The 12,401-nt window shown below is 39.1% G+C and overlaps 1 pseudogene; it reads right to left on the bottom strand.

Moving 5' to 3' along the window:
* Positions 1–689: 689 nt before the first annotated feature.
* LOC104435554 lies at positions 690–7,011 on the bottom strand (annotated as a pseudogene).
* Between the last annotated feature and the right edge of the window lie 5,390 nt (positions 7,012–12,401).

The raw sequence follows: 12,401 nt of genomic DNA, 5'->3' as shown, positions 1-12,401 counted from the left end.
TCAAACCAATTGAAATGAGTTGATAGATAAGTCACCTTTATTGCCACTGTATAGATTTCCTCTCCAAAAATTATTTCTCCAATCTATGTCAATTAAAGGGGATCATGGAAAGAACATTAAATTCTACCTACTAATGGACCCTCTATTCGTTATTATCTTTATTTTGATTACCACTTGCTGTATTTGATTTGGTATTGTGACCGAGCATGACTTTGAGAGTTACGATAATATTACAGAACGTCTTTATCGTAATTGAAAATATCGGGACAAAACAACGAATTGAACCATAGACAAACTTGGATTTGCATCTGAAGCGTCCAATCTCCCGGTCTTGCGGAAAGGAAAAAGAGTGTGGACGGAATAATCCGAGTGGACATAACTTTGAATTACACATCAACCATAATAGTCATCCCCATATTTCCTTTTCACCCCATGCTCACTTTAGCGAGAGACCTGATATACATGTTGTCACATGTCAGGTCACCATGGTCGTAAGCTTGAATGATTGTATCACAGAAGTTCAGTATAAGTCACGACCAACCACAGAGAAAGATGGTCTCAAGACTTCCTATAATAGTTATCTACGTGTGAATCTACTCATGTATATAGGCCGTTCTCTTTTTCGGCCAACCAATATGTTGATGTGTCGTGTTGATATTTTTAATGGGGTTGAAACAATGGATAAACTATTCAATATAATGCGCAAGCCAGATTGACATTAATGCTTTATTACCATGTCCATACCTTCAGCACTCAAATAAGTAATATCTCAACATATATGACTGCTTACTTGAAGTTGCATTCACGTGTGTGCAAAGTATGTGACAAGAGGCTGCATGGATAATCTAACCATCAACACCAGGAGCAGAACTGCCGCTGCTACCCCACTTTTGAGTCACAGAAACTGGAGAATGGGTCAACTGCATATTCTTCAGTAGCTGGGAATCGTCGTAATGCGAAGGAGATGGAGCAAGGACACCTTCACCTCATCCGCATAAGCAAATATGTCTGCGGCATTCTCATTGCATGCGATCGCCTTCAGTTCCTCCAAAACCTCATCCATTGGAGGTCTCATTTCCTTATCCTGTTGCAAGCACAGGAAAGCTAACTCGGCCACCGAAGTCGTCATCCTATTGATTTTGCTATCTGACTCAAATCCTAGATTTGGGTCGATCAATTACCAAACGCGAAGTTTTGAATCTTGTTAATAGCAAAGTCGGCCAAATTAATCTCATCCCTTTCTCTGCTTATGTCCACAGCTGGCTTGGATGATACAAGCTCGATCAGAACAACTCCAAAGCTATAGACATCACTCTTTTCCGTGAGCTGGTAGCACCGATGGTACTCAGGGTCCACATAACCTGGAGTCCCTTGAGGAGCTGTTGAGATATGAGAGACATCGTTGGGAATAGCCTCGAAAGCCCAAAATCCGCAACTTTAACCCCAAAATTCTTGTCGAGAAGGATGTTATTTGTTTTCACATCACGGTGGACAGTGTCAGAAGCGTGGAGGTAAGCCAATGCAGTAGCAGTCTCTATGGCTATGCCCATACGGATTTTCCAAGGCAATGTAGTTGCTAGCTGGCCATGGATATGATCGGCAACAGTGCCATTGGAGATGTACTCATAGACAAGTAGAAGCTCGTGGCTGTGGCGAGAAGTGCAACCGTACAGAGACACAAGGTTTTGTGTTGCAAACGGGTTAGGATCTCTACCTCATTCATGAACTGCTTTACCCTCCGATAGTTATGCTCGTATAGGCGCTTCACTGCTACTTCCCGCCCATCTCGAATTTTTCCTGTTAAGAACATTGTAGAAAATGTCTTTCAGTTGAAGATCCCTTGGAGAAATAGGGAAGGAACTTTTCTCACCGTAATAAACAGTTCCAAAACCTCCTTCTCCTAGTTCATTGGAAGCAGCGAAGTTGTTTGTGGCTTCTTCAAGTTCGGTACTGTTGAAAATGGGGACTTCAAAGGAGACATTGCACTCTTCCATGTCTGAATTGGACTGAGGATGAGAGGTGCTGTGTCTCAAACAGGACTTCAAAGAAGCATTCTTCCTCTTCAAGTAGATCATATAGGACAACAGGATGATGGCCAAGCTTCCGATTCCAATACCTGATGCACCAGGAGATAATTAACCAGTGTCCTATGCAGCAAAATGCTTTTAACTTTAATGTCGTTTCCTAGGACATATGGATTATGTTGGCTGGAAGCATGGACAGATAGTTGAGATCCTAAGACGAAGTAAGAAGATTTTACTATAGCCAACTTTGATTTGATCAGCATTGTTTGATTGGTTTGCAGTAAAAACCAGAAAGGATACTTCTGCAGTAAGTTGAACCTGTTTTTTTTTTTTTTGTTTTATCATGTCAAGGGGAACAGATTGTCCTAGTTATACTTTGATTTGTTCAGGTTAGCGAAGGCAATGTGATAGCAGACAAGAAACTAAGAAAAGGAAGTCACCTAGTCCTATCTTCCACCGCAAACCCCTTTTCCTGCATCAAAGTTGAAAAGCAGATTGGTCAACTGAGGGAAAGGATGCCAATATAGCCTCCATAGAGTTCATAAATCAACTTTACATACTTGGACGAATAGAGAATAATAAAAGGGAGAATAGCCACAACCAGTACTTTCATCCGAATCTTATTTGATATAAAATTGATGCACAACCTATCGGAAGGTGAATGGCAGAGCAAGTTCAAAATATAAAGTGGGGTAACTTATGTTTGCCATTTATAATGAGGTGTGTCAACTACTTGTGCATTTTATTGGCAAACAAGAGTCCTATATATTCATCTTCCTGAAATGAGAAGTCGGTTTAATTGTCATAAGATCTCTATTCTAAAGGTTCTGCTAAAGTATTTATGAGGTTTGCACAAATGCAAAAAGATAGCATAGAAAGATGACGTGAACACCGATTGTGTATTATCCCACCCGAGGAAAGCCGAAATAGGAAGTGGAAACTGATAGGTTGAATGTGAGAAATGCACATGGAGCTATGGCGTGTGATTTCTATGGTTAAGCACAATAGTATCCGTTCTCTCAAGTCATACTGTTAGGAAAGATGCCTATAATATTTTGAGGATGTCAAAACATTTTAGGTATACAAACATGTGCAATTGAGTGTGCAGAAGACACTAGTAAATATTCATATGAAGATGGTGTTAGCAATAGGACATCTAAGAGTGTAGAACGACTTTTGCTTTAAAAGATAAACAAGCTATTGGACGTGAGATATGGCAATAACTGGATGGACATTGCAAATGGCGAACAGCCTATTAGATGAGGAATATGTCAATGTTCAAAAGGACCTTGTGAATGGTAAATAAACCATAGGACGTGTGATCATAAAAAAGTTTTGGATGGACAAATGGAAGATGAACTAACCAAATGACATGAAGACGTTGACAAGCTTGGTTGGACCTTGCAAGCCTTGAACAAATTAGAGGGCAAGCAGTGGTTGAAGAGTTTTGATAGACCAAACAAAAAGTGAATAGTCTACACAACAAAAGGACTTAGTATGCTTTGAAAGTGCCTGAAAGTTGTAAGCAAACAAGCTTCGGCACATAGAAACTTGGACCTCACTTCAATAGGTGTTCTCGCTATAGACGGAGTATTGGTTCTACTGCAAGCCTATACAATCATGAAGGGAAGATGTTGACTCTTTATCAATGTAATTTAAATTCATATTAGTGTTATACAAATGATCTTAGGTATTGGAATCCACAAAAAAGTGGACTAGAGAAGATCAAAACAGTTTACTATATTTTTGCAGGCAACAAATGATGATGGAGCTGCAGAAGCAAAAGCGACTACTTTGGGAAACTCTCTCAATCAAAGCTGCTCGTAGGATTTTAATTTCAAATGGTCTTTCGAGATCTCATGGCTGTAAACTCAAATAATGGAGTTGGGCAAAATGAACAAGAGTCTATGCTTTGAGTGTTCATCTTCTTGTTGTTCTTGTGTGTAAAAGATGAGTAAATCTAATTGCATTTTTCTGTAGGAGTCTGAGCATCAGTAATTAGAGAATAGAGTGTGAAGTGTAGTGCAGATTGCTTGTATTTGTAGAAGCAGAGCTACAAGTAGAAGAAACATCTTCAGATGCCAAAATATCTCAGGGATTACATAATAAATTCCAGCGTTGATTTGTGTTGCTAGAGTTGGGAGAGTGGAGTAGGCCAGTTGAATATGCTAAGTGGATAGGCCAAAGGGAGATGACACGATTAATAATGCTCATTTTCCTCGTAACACTCAATAAAATTGTATCATCGTAATAACCATGTTCTATTCAGGGAAGAGAATGGTTTATGACGAATTTATTGCATGAACCGTTAATTCCTAATTCCAAAACCTTACCGCCGCCACTATAGCAGTCCCTGGGATGAATTGTTCCATGTGGGCAATAGCACCGAAAGTTCGTGTCTTGTGATCGTCCACATCGGCCTCCACTTTTTTCACAACCAGTACAACTGGTTGATAAATCCACTTTAACTGGAACCCTTTTGCAACAACTCCTATAGTTGACATCTTTGATAGTTTGATTCGAGATATTTTCCTCCAGTTGTACTGGTACCACTGCAAATGACCGGCAGGAACCACCTTGTCGATAGAAGGTGCAGTTTGGAATCAACGCGACAGAGGCGTTGTATGTGGCGTTAGAAGTACAATTCACAGAGGATGTATGGAAGGGAAAAGAAGGGTCGGTGCAGTTATAGAAGAATAAAAGTTTAGGATGACGGGAAACACTGTCCTGTAGGAAAACGTTATCGGGAAGCAAGGGGAAGGGGCGAGGAGCAAAGCAGGAAGTATCCCTTGGGCTTACTAATTCGATGGAACTCTCGTTGTAGGAGATGCTTTTAACTGCGTAGCTCCCATACGTAGCCTTTTTCCTCGACAAGTTATCTCAAATCCAGGGTAACCGCATAAATTGCTTCCTTCTCCAAGAATATAAAGGGATAGCTTAGGTTGAAATCATCAGTGCCACAGTTGCGGGGTTCGCAAGCTTCATATGATGATGACTCGACGTGCTCTTCTAAGATGGCAATGAAGAAGATGTGCAATGCAATGCAAATTACCTCTTGTGCGGAAGCACAGTGTAGACCCATCCCAGGATTTCAATATGGTTCTAGCTTGGAAATGAGAATTTTTTTCCTTTTAATTATTGAAATCAAAGCTAAAGAACGGAATGGAATAGTATGAAGAAGAAGAAGAAGAAAGAAGGGAAAGTTGTTTGATTCCTCATATGAAAGTGAAACGAAAGCCCTTGTTATTGACAATTCTTTTGACTGGTCAAGTAAGATCAGCTGCTTAAACACGGCAGTTGACTTTAAACACGGCAGTTGACTTGGAAAGAGGACTGGAAGACTAGAACAAAAGACTTTTGAGAAGAGTCAGGTAGGGACATTCAAGGGAGCAATGCCGTCCATCACTTTGCCTCTTTGATGATGATAGGTTGGTGAAATGTGTAGACTTAGTGAACTTGCACAAATCTTGCCCCATTGACAAGTCATTCCGAGAGTTGACTCCTTTTTCATGCATCTCCTCAAGTTGGATCCTTTACAAGAGGATTGATGGGTTAAAAAAAAAAAGGAAAGTTTTATCCCTGTTTGCTTATTAAGATTAAACCAAATAAGCAAATTTAGAAAAATAAGTTTAAGAAAAAAACAAAATCAGTAGGTCTTTGACAATTAGGCGTTTCTGTTGGATCACTTGAGTGTTATAATTTATATATATTACTTACTTAATTGCTATAATTTTTTTCGATCACTTTAAGTGTCATATAACTTTTTATTTTTATTTTTATCAATTACTTGAATGTTTAAATGTTTTAAAAACGTTTATCACGTGCTATGCCACATCAGATTTCCGACACTTGGGTGAACATTTTTTTAAAGCTTTTAGCACTCTAGTGATCAATCGAAAGTTATGGTGAATTTTTGAACTTAATTGCTAAAATGACGTCAAATTTAATACTTAGATGTAATATTTTAAAATTAATTCGTCGATCAAAAATTAAGGAAAATAATGTCTCGTATCTTATAATTTTAAATGAATTCGTATAAAAATTATTATTTAGTGCGTCCGTATCTCCAATTAGGTTCAGTACTTATTTATTCCAAGCCCTGAAACCTTGGCAAATATTTCCATTCACAGTGCCAATATCAATTTGCCCGAAAAGTTTGCAGTCTGTGAGGGAACCCACGAGAAAAGTCTAATTGAAACTCATGATAATGCCTAGTGTGGAATTCATTTTGTTGGCCCAATTAAGTAAAAGAAGGGAAAAGCCCGTCCCTCTTCTCGCTGCCTGCTACCGCTGAGAATTTCTTCACAACTACTCTCCTGACGTTATTAGCCATCGTCGCCTGTCGTTTCTGGGCATTCCGGATTTGCGCCTTTCCCGCTCTGCTTCTCCCTGTTCCACGGCCGGGAAATTCGTGGAAGTTATCTCGCGTTTATATCTTCAATTTAACTTCCGATCCTTAGTGGTAATATTTCTGGAAAAGTCTTTGCTTGATTTTCTCACTGTTGGGAGATAGAAATTAAGCTTCATGCAAGCACAGAAAAGCTAACTCGGCCACCGAAGTTGTCATCTTATTGATTTTGCTATCTGACTCAAATCCTAGATTTGGGCCGATCAATTCACCATAATTGCATTTCTGAATCTTGTTAATAGTGAAGTCAGCCAAATTAATCTCGTCCCTTTCTCTGCTTAGGTCCACAGCTGGCTTGGATGATACAAGCTCGATCAAACAACCCCGAAGCTATAGACATCACTCTTCTTTGTGAGCTGGCAGCACCAACGGTACTTGGGATCCATAACCTGGAGTCCCTTGAGGAGCTCTTGAGATATAAGAGACATCATTGGGGAGCAGCCTTGAAAGCCCAAAATGTGCAACTTTAACCTCAAAATTCTTGTCGAGAAGGATGTTATTTGTTTTCACATCACGATGGACAATGTCAGAAGCGTGGAGGTAAGCCAATGCAGTAGCAGTCTCTATGGCTATGCCCATTTGGATTTGCCAAGGCAATGTAGAAGAAGAGTTTGCTCTCTGGCCGTGGATATGATCGGCAACAGTGCCATTGGAGATGTACTCATAGAAAAGTAGAAGCTCACGGCTGTGGCGTGAGGAGTGCAAACCATACAGAGACACAAGGTTTTGTGTTGCAAACTGGTTAGGATCTCTACCTCATTCATGAACTGCTTTACCCTTCGGTAGTTACGTTCATATAGGCGCTTTACTGCTACTTCCTGCCCATCCCAAAGTTTTCCTGTTAAGAACATTGTAGAAAATGTCTTTCAATTGAGGATCGCTTGGAGGAATAGTGAAAGAACATTTTCTCACCGTGGTGAACAGTTCCAAAACCTCCGTCTCCGAGTTCATCGGAAGCAGAGAAGCTATTTGTGGCATCTTCAAGTTCGGTACGGTTGAAAATGGGAACTTAAAAATAGACATTGCTCTCTTCCATGTCTGAATTGGACTGAGGATATGAGGCGCCGTTCTTCAAATGGAAATTCAAAGAAGCATTCATCATCTTCAAGTGGATCATGTAGGACAAGAAGATGATGACCAAGCTTCCGATTCCAATACCTGATGCACCAGGAGATAATTGACCTGTTTCCCATATAGGAAAATGCTTTTGACTTTGTGTCGTTTCCTAGGACATATGGATTATGTTGGCTGGAAGCGTGGACCGAAAGTTGAGCTCTTATGATGAAGTAAGAAGATTTTGGTACAACCAACTTTGATTTGATCAGCATTGTTTGATTGGTTTGCAGTAGAAACCAGAAAGGATACTTCTGTAGGATGATCCTGTTTCTTTTGTTTTATCATGTCAACTGGCGAGCAGATTGTCCTAGTTATACTTTGGTTTGTTCAGGTCAGCAGAGCCAATATGATAACTAGAAAAAAAGGAAATTACCTAGTCCATCCACCAACGTCCTTTTCCTGCATCAAAGTTGAGAAAACAGATAGGTCAATTGAGGGAAAGGATGTCAAAATAGCATCCATAGGGTTCATAGATCAGCTTCGCATACTCGGATGAATAGAGAATATAAAGGGAAAAATTGCCACAGCCTGTACTTTCATCCGAATCCTATTTCATATAAAATTAACGCACAACCTGAGAATGGCAGCAAGTTCCAAATATTATGAGTAACTTATATTTGCCATTAAAAATGAGGTGTGTCAACGATTTGTGCAATTTATTGGTGAACAGGAGTCCTATATATTTATCTCACTGAAATGAGAAGTCAGTTTCCCTATTATAAAATGCCAATTCTAAAGTAGGAATCTGCAAAAGTATTCATGAGGGTGCACCATGCAAAATGGTAACTTAGCATAGAAAGAAAACTTGTATACCGATTAGGTATTATCTCACCTGAAGGAGATCCAAAATGGGAAGTGGAAACTGATAGGTTAAAAGTGAGAGATGCACATAAGAGCTTAGGCATGGATCTCTATGGTTAAGTGGAATTGGATCCGCTCTTTCAAGTCATAATGTTAGGAAACATTTCTAGGATATTTTGAGGATTACAAAAAAGTATACTAGCATGTGTGAAATTGAGTGTGCAGAAGATATCTTCTCTATATACATTTTATGAAGATGGTGTGAGCAATAAGACATCTAAGGGTGTAGAACGGCTTTGTTTTGTAGCAGGTGACCAAGTTATTGGACATGAGATATGTTGATGAGTGGATGACACTGCAAATTGTGAACAAATAATTAAACAAGGTATATGTCGATGTTCAAAAGGACCAAGTGGATGGTGAACAAACTGAAGGACGTATCATCATAAAATTGTTCAGATGAACTAATAGAATGTGAAAGAACTAGAGGACAAGAAAACATCAATAAGCTTGGATGGACTTTGCGAATGGTGAACAAATTAGAGGGCGTGTAATCATTGAAGATTTTGGATGGACCAAGTAGAAGTTGAATGGTATACAGAACATTATGATGTCGATTCGCTCGAAGGTAGCTATTGGAAGGAGAACAAGCTTGGGTATGTGGAAGCTTGGATGGACCTGACTACAGAAGTTGCTCTCACTACAGATGGACTAGTGGTTCTACTACAAGCGTCTGAAATTCTAGAGAGAAGATACAGACTCTCTATCAATTTGATCTATATTCGAATTGGTGTTCTATGGCTGGTCTTAGGTATTGGAATCCCAAAAAACCGAGCTAGAGAATATCATAACAGTTTACCATATTTGGGCATGCAACCGCTGCAGAAGCAGAATTGACTATTTTGAGAAATTGTCTCCGTAAACCTACATAGTGAGGTTTGAGACTGTAGATGGCGCACCAATGGCCACTCGTGGCATTGGAATTCCAAAATGGTCGTAACAAAGTTAGGGAAACGAAAAAGGGATAATTGCACAATGATCTCTAAACTTTGACCAAACGTGCAGTGTTCCTTAACTTATAATAAATGTTCAATTTAGTTCTTAAAGTACATGAAAATGTTCAATATCATTCTTCCATTCATTCAAGTTTAGGCATACTATTAAATAATTGCATATAGTCCAATAACTATATTGAATATATACTAAAAGTTCATGGATCACATTAAATATATTAAAAGTTTAATAACGACTTGCACATTCAATTATAGTTCAGGGACTATATTAAATAAATTGAAAGTCCAAAGATCACATTATATATCGAGTTAAAATTTAAGGATTATTTATATCATTTTCCTTTTAAAAAAGGAGCTGCTTTGAGTGTCCATCATCTTGCCGTTTTTGTTTGTCGAAGCTGTTAAATGAGAATTCTATTTCTTTGTAGAAATTTGAGTGTATGTAATTAGAGAATAGAATGTTAAGTGTTGCAAGGATTGCTTGTATCTGTAGAAGCAGAGCTATAAAAAGATGGAGATCGTAACATCTCAAGGATTACACAGTGAATTCCAGCCTTAATTTGGCTTTTGGAACTGAGAGTGGAGTAGCCCACGTGAGTAAACCGGAAAAGAGAGATGATCCAATTGATAAAGCACGGCGTGCATGACTTTTGTTTATAAGATTCGTACCATCATAATATCCACATGCTGTTCAGTGTTCAAGGAAGAGAATAATCTATGATGAACTTATTGCATGAACCGTTAATTCATAACTTTAAAAACCTTATCACCGCCGCTATTGCAGTCCTTGGGATGACTGAATCCATGTGGGCAATAGCACAGAAAGTCCATGTCTCGTAATCGTCCACATCGGCCTCCACTTTCTTGACAACCAATACAGCTATTTTAGTTAGTAAATCCCATCTTAATCGGAACCCTTTCTCCAACAACTCCCTGTAGTCGACATCTTCGATAGTTTTGATTAGAGAGCCCTCCCTCCGGTTCTACTGGTACCTACGTAAAGAACCGGCAGAATCCACTTTGTGGATGAGGAAACGTCGCATTAAAAAGTAAAGCAACGGAGCCGTTGTATCTGACGTTAGAAGTACAATTCGGAGGATGTTGGGGGAAAAGAAGCGTTCGTGCAGTCATAGAAGAACCGTAGTCTATAAAGAGAACCGCAATTCTTTAGGAAGACGTTTTGGGGAAGAAAAGCGAAGGAACGAGGACCAAAGCAAGAAGTATTCCATTGGCTTACTAAATCGATGGAACTCTCATTGTAGGAGATGCTTTTAACTGAGTAGGGACCATATATAGTTTTTTTTCTACAAGTGATGTCAAATCCAGGATAACCGCATAATTCTCTTCCTCCTCTGAACATAAAATGGATAATTTATGTTCGAACGGTGATGCCCCCACAATTGCGGCTTTGCTGACTTCATATGATACTTCATCTTATCACGATGCGACATGATCCTCTAAGATGGTAATGAAGAAGATGTAGAACATTGTGCAAACTAAACCTCGTGTGTAAGTGCAGTGTAGACTCATCTCGGCATTTTGATTTGACTTTAGTCTAGAACTTATGGAGTTTCTTTTTTCTTTTCTTTTGGATATCGATGTTATGGAATGGGATCAAGTAGAGCGTATGGAGTTTATTTTTATTTTTATTTTCTTTGGGATATAGATGCTATGTGATTCCTGACGTGAAAGTGAAAAGAAGGCCCTTGTTATTGGAAATGGAAGAAACTGTGTGATTTTTGACGTGAAAGCGAAAAGAAGGCCCTTGTTATTGGAAATTCCACTTAAACACGGTGGTTGACTTGGAAAGGGGACAAGAAGACTAGAACAAAAGACTTTTGGAGGAGCCAGTCACCCATCACTTTACCTCTTTGATGATGATAGGTCGGTCAAATGTGTAGACTTAGTAAACTTGCACAAATCTTGCCCCCGTTAACAAGTTATTCCTACAGTTGACTACTGTTTTTATATATCCCCTCAAGTTGGATCATTTACAAGAGGATAATTAAAAAAAAAAAGATCTGGAAACTTTTATCCCTTGTTATGCTTATTAAAATCAAACCAAATAAGCAAAATTAGAAAAATGAATTCAAGGAAAAAAATCAGTGGGTCTTTCACAATTAGAGGCCTCTGTTTGAAATTTAATTTCAAAGAAATAGTGGCAAAGTTAGGTCCAGGAGCAGTAGGAAATTCCAAAAAGGTAAATCCTTAGTACAATGATCATGAACAACAAGAACTACTGACCTATCCTAAAATTTTCTCGAGAAGGTTTGTTGACATATAAATTTTAGTTGACAATTCAAGTATTCATTTTTGTAAAAGTAAACAATAAAAAAAAAGCAAGTTAATATCAAAATTAAATGAATAAATAAATAGAAAACAATGAAAATGAGAGGAAAAGTGATAAAACGAGGTTTTCTTTTTCAGCACAGGCTCTTGAACCTTTTGAATAAACCTTAGCCCATAAAAAAACATTTGGATCCGATTTGTGCAATTCATTTATTAGATTCCGCATTTGGGCTTATTAATGCCAAGCCTATGAGACCTAGGCAAGACGTTCCGCCCATTATTCTCAGTGGTGGCCCATTCACCCATCAATTCGACTCATTTTTTCTCTCACGTTCGTTCTTGAACGAGCAAGGATGAGACCACGCCGGCGGGCGCGAGAAGGAATGCTGAGCGAAGGAACATGGGGAAGGTTCCACAATAGTCAGTGCTCCGTTCCTTTGCAGAGACTGAGAGCTTCGAGCGGTTTTCAACCTCGCTCGTCCAAAGATTGCTTTCAGATTCCAATTCTGATTACCCTTATCGCCGCTCGTAGCTGCATGCTCCCGCTGAGAATTCCTTCACTTCTACTCTCCTGACGTTATTAGCCTTCGTCGCTGTCGGATTTGCACCTTTCCTGCTCTGCCCCTCCCTGTTTCACGACCGGGAAATTCGCGGAAGTTATCTCGCGTTTATATCTTCAATTTAACTTCCGATCCTCGGTGGTGAAATTTCTGGGAAGTCCTTGCTTGGATTTTCTCACTGTTCGGAGCT

Source organism: Eucalyptus grandis, chromosome 11 (assembly GCF_016545825.1).
Source record: "Eucalyptus grandis isolate ANBG69807.140 chromosome 11, ASM1654582v1, whole genome shotgun sequence".
In the NCBI taxonomy this organism is placed as follows: domain Eukaryota; kingdom Viridiplantae; phylum Streptophyta; class Magnoliopsida; order Myrtales; family Myrtaceae; genus Eucalyptus; species Eucalyptus grandis.
This window is presented reverse-complemented; position numbering and strand designations above follow the sequence as displayed.